The 5208-nt window shown below is 45.1% G+C and overlaps 1 pseudogene across 1 annotated transcript in view; it reads left to right on the top strand.

Moving 5' to 3' along the window:
• LOC111531084 overlaps positions 1–4790 on the top strand; it is a 5193-nt pseudogene extending 403 nt beyond the window's left edge. Inside the window, exons 2-3 of the transcript XR_003309892.1 lie at positions 3010–3603; positions 4014–4790. The product of XR_003309892.1 is annotated as a putative protein FAM10A4 (transcript). The remainder of the gene's footprint in view (positions 1–3009; positions 3604–4013) is intronic.
• Positions 4791–5208: the final 418 nt, after the last annotated feature.

Raw genomic sequence — 5208 nt, 5'->3', positions numbered from 1 at the left:
CTTTTCTTTTCTTTTCTTTTCTTTTCTTTTCTTTTCTTTTCTTTTTTGAGACAGGGTCTCACTTGTCATCCAGGCTGGAATGCAGTGGCATGATCTCTGCTCACTATGGCCTCGACCTCCAAGGCTCAAGCTATCCTTCTGCTTCAGCCTCTCAAGTAGCTGGGACCACAGGCACACGTCACCATGCCTGGCTAATTTTTTGTTACTTTTTGTAGAGATGTGGTTTTGCTGTGCTGCCCAGGCTGATCTCAAACACCCGGGCTGAAGCAATCCTCCTGCCTCAGCCTCCCAACGTGCTGGGATTATAGGCATGAGCCATCATGCTTGGTCCCCATTTCTTATAAAAGCCATTTTCATGAAGATCACCATTGACCTTCAAGTGACTATGTCCAAGGCACATTTTTTTTTTTTTCAGTTTTCAACTAATTGGATAGTTCCCCTCTAGAATGTAATCATCATGAAGTCAAGGAATTTTGCATTCATTACTACATTCCCAGAACCTAAAACAGTCTGGCGTAAGTGCCTGATAAATACAGTAGGTACCTGATAAATACTCAGTGAATAAATGAGTGAACTTTCTTTCCATGGCTTCTGTGACGCCATGCTCTCTGGTTTTCTTCTACTCCCTGTCTGCTTCTTCTCTGTCTATTTTGGTAGACTCTTCTTCTTTATCCCGACATGTAAGATGACTCCAAACCTCCATCCTAGGCACTCTCCTCTCCTCATCCATATTGTTTTTCTTTGGGACAACTTATTTGCTACCTTTAAGTAGCATCTGTGCCTCATGACATTGTCCAAGAATGGCCACACCTATATATTTATCCCATCCCACATACTCTTCTTAAAATGTAACTGACACTTTTCCATCAAGAAGTAGGGTCTAAGTTTCCTCCCCTTGAATCTTCCTGGCAGCTTATGACTTCTTTGGTCAAATGGAAGTGACACTCTATGACTTTGGAGGTTAGGTCGTATGAAGAATTCAGTCTCCACCTGGATCTCTCTCAGGCTTCTTGATTTTAGAAGCAATCCATCCTGTGGTGAGGAAGCCCAGGCCACATAGAGAGGCCACATGTGGGTGTTGGCAGCCAAGACTCCAGCTAAGCCCTCAGGCAGCAGCCAACATTAATATCATATAGGCCAGGCATGGTGGCTCACGCCTGTAATCCCAGCACTTTGGAAGGCTGAGGTGGGCAGATCACGAGGTCAGGAGTTCAAGACCAGCCTGGTCAATATAGTGAAACCCCGTCTCTACTAAAAATACAAAACATTAGCTAGGCGTGGTGGCAGGCACTTGTAATCCCAGCTACTTGGGAGGCTGAGGCTGAAGAACCAATCACTTGAACCCAGAAGGTGGAGCTTGCATGAGCCGAGATCGCACCACTGCTCTCCAGCCTGGGCGACAGAGCAAGAATCCGTCTCAAAAAAAAAAAAAAAAAAAAATACATATATTATATATATATATATATAGTTTCAGGTCCCAGCCATTGAGTCTCCCAGCTGAGACCTCAGACACTGTAGAACAAAGTTATCCTCTCCATGCACTGTCCAAAGTCTCAATACAACAAAACCATAAGAGATAATAAATGGCTGTTGTTTGAAGTCACCAAGTGTTGAGGTAATTTGTTACTTGGTGATAGACACCCACTATACCATCTGTATGCCGATATTCTCTAAATTTATATTTCCAACCCAGTCTTCTTCTTTGATCTCTGGATCCATATATCCAATTGCCTGCTCAGCGTCTCCACTTGGATGTCTCAAAGGAGCTGGGATCTCACCATGATGAAAACTAAACTCTAATTTTCCCAGAGGTCTGATCTTTTTCCACTGTTTTCTTTCTTAATAAATGGCTCTTCCTTCCAACCATTTTCTGAATCCAGAAATTTAGGAATCTGTCCTTAATCCTTTATTTTCCCCACTGGTCCACAAGAAATTCATCAATAAATTTGGCCAATTTTACCTCTTAAAATGTCTCTCTCTCTCTTTCTGCTTTATTTATTTATTTATTTATTTATTATTATTTTTTTAGATGGAGTCTTGCTTGGTCACCCAGGCTGGAGTACAGTGGCACAATCTCAGCTCACTACAAGCTCTGCTTCCTGGGTTTGCCATTCTCCTGCCTCAGCCTCCCCAGTAGTTGGGACTACAGGTGCCCACCACAATGCCTGGCTAATTTTTCATATTTTCAGTAGAGGCAGGGTTTCACCATGTTAACCAGGATGGTCTCGATCTCCCGACCTTGTGATCCACCCGCCTTGGCCTCCTAAAGTGCTGGGATTACAGGTGTGAGCCACCGTGTCTGGCTTCTTTTTTTTTTTTAATTGAGACAAGATCTTGCTCTGTTGCCCAGGCTGGAGTGGAGTGCAGTAGCACAATCTCAGCTCACTGCAACCTTCACCTCCCAGGTTCAAGCAATTCTCCTGCCTCAGCCTCCTGAGTAACTGGGACTGTAGGCACACGCCGCCACACTCGGCTAATTTTTATATTTTTAGTAGAGACAGGGTTTTGCCATGTTGGCCAGGCTGGTCTCGAACTCCTGACCTCAAGCAGTCTACCTGCCTTGGCTTCCCGAAATGCTGGGACTACAGGCCTGAGCCACCGTGTCCGGCCAAATGTATCTTAAATCTCACAACCTCTCTACATCCCCACCATCGCCGTGATCCAATCCACCATCACAACTCACCTGCCTGAACCCATGTAGTAGTTTCTTACCTTCCCAAATCTAGCCTGCTTCTCTCCACTTTGTTCTTCACACTGCAATCAAAATGATCCTTATTTGGAAATTAGCTGGGTGTGGTGGTGGGTACCTCTAATCCCTGCTACTCAGGAGGCTGAGGCAGGAGAATCACTTGAACCTGGGAGGTGGAGACTGCAGTGAGCCAAGATCGCACCATTGCACTCCAGTCTGAGTGACAGAGCAAGACTCCGTCTCAAAATAAATAAATAAATAAAAAGCCCTTTCTGTGCAGTCATACCAAGCCAGGGCCTGATCCTGGAACCGGGCTACAGACCCTCAACTTTGCCCACCACCTCCTGACCATGGACCCCACAAAGTGAATGAACTTCGTGCCTTTGTGAAAATGTGTAAGCAGGATCCGAGTGTTCTGCACACCAAGGAAATGCGCTTCCTGAGGGAGTGGGTGGAGAGTATGTGGGGTAAAGTACCACCTGCTACTCAGAAAGCTAAATTCGAAGAAAATACCTAGGAAGAAAAACCTGATAGTAAGAAGGTGGAGGAAGACTTAAAGGCAGATGAACCATCAAGTGAGGAAAGTGATCTAGAAATTGATAATGAAGGTGTGATTGAACCAGACACTGATGCCCATCAAGAAATGGGAGATGAAAATGCAGAGATAACAGAGATGATGGATCAGGCAAATGATAAGAAGGTGGCTGCTATTGAGCCCTAAATGATGGTAAACTGCAGAAAGCCACTGACGTATTCATGGATGCCATCAAGCTGAATCCTTGCTTGGCCATTTTGTAGGCCAAGAGGGCCAGTGTCTTCGTCAAATTACAGAAGCCAAATGCTGCCATCCGAGACTGTGACAGAGCCATTGAAATAAATCCTGATTCAGCTCAGCCTGACAAGTGGTGAGGGAAAGCACACAGACTTTCTTTTCTTTTCTTTTTTCTTTTCTCTTCTTTTCTCTTTTATTTTCTTTTCTTTTTTCTTTTCTTTTCTTTCTCTCTCTCTCTCTTTCTCTCTTTCTTTCTTTCTTTCTTTTTGAGAGGGAGTCTCACTCTGTTACCCAGGTTGGTGTGCAGTGGCGCAATCTTGGCTCACTGCAAGCTCCGCCTCCTGGTTCATGCCATTCTCTTGCCTCAGCCTCCTGAGTAGCTGGAACAACAGGCGCCCACCACCATGCCCGGCTAATTTTTTGTATCTTTAGTAGAGATGGGGTTTCACCATGTTAGCCAGGATGGTCTCGATCTCCTGACCTTGTGATCTGTCCACCTCGGCCTCCCAAAGTGCTAGGATTACAGGTGTGAGCCACTGCACCTGGCCGGGGAGCACACAGACTTCTAGGCCACTGGGAAGAAGCAGCCCATGATCTTGCCCTTGACTGTAAATTGAATTATAATGAAGATGCTAGTGCAATCCTAAAAGAAGTTCAACCTAGGGCACAGACAGTTGCCGAACATTGGAGAAAGTATGAGCGAAAACGGAAAGAGTGAGCAATCAAAGAAGGAATAGAAAGAGTTAAGAAGGCTTGAGAAGAGCATGAGAGAGCCCAGAGGGAGGAAGGAGCCAGACGACAGTCAGGAGCTCAGTATGGCTCTTTTCCAGGTGGCTTTCCTGGGAGAATGCCTGGTAATTTTACCGGAGGAATGCCTGGAATGGGAGGGGGCATGCCTGGAATGGCCAGAATGCCTGGACTCAATGAAATTCTTGGTGATCCAGAGGTTCTTGCAGCCATGCAGGATCCAGAAGTTATGGTGGCCTTCCAGGATGTGGCTCAACATCCAGCAAATATGTCACAATACCAGAGCAACCCAAAGGTTATGAATCTTATCAGTAAATTGTCAGCCAAATATGGAGGTCAAACATAATGCCCTTCTGATAAATAAAGCCCTTGCTGAAGGGAAAGCAACCTAGATCACCTTATGGATGTCACAATAATACAAACCAGTGTACCTCTGACCTTCTCATCAAGACAGCCGGGATGCTTTGAAGATAATCCCTATCCCCTCCCCCAAATGCAGCTGAAGCATTTTACAGTGGTGTGCCATTAGGGTATTCATTCAGATAATGTTTTCCTACTAGGAATTACAAACTTTAAACACTTAAAAAAAAAAAAAAAAAGATCTTTGTTTGGGACACCTGAATGAATTTTCCTTGCTCTTAAGACCAAGACAAAAATCCTTAACATGTGCAAACCCTGTGAGATTCGGCCCTTGCCTAACCTCTCAAAATCTCTGCTGTCCTCCCCTGGATTTCTGCTCTGCACTCCACTGTGACTGTTCCTGGACTGCACTGAGCTTCTCCCCACAGAGGGATGTGCACACATGGTCACTATTCTCGGGAAGTCTCCTCTGTCCCCTGTCTTTTACCAAGCTAATTTTCATACATTCTTCAGATCTTAGCTCAACCAAGGAAACCCTTCCTGACTCTCCCTCACCTTCTTTGTAAGGTCTTCTGTAATATGCTGTCGCTGCTCCATGTGCTTTTAAATCCCAGCCTGTCTCTGTCTTTAATTGCACATC

The sequence above is a fragment of the Piliocolobus tephrosceles genome, chromosome 1 (assembly GCF_002776525.5).
Source record: "Piliocolobus tephrosceles isolate RC106 chromosome 1, ASM277652v3, whole genome shotgun sequence".
NCBI lineage: Eukaryota > Metazoa > Chordata > Mammalia > Primates > Cercopithecidae > Piliocolobus > Piliocolobus tephrosceles.
This window is presented reverse-complemented; position numbering and strand designations above follow the sequence as displayed.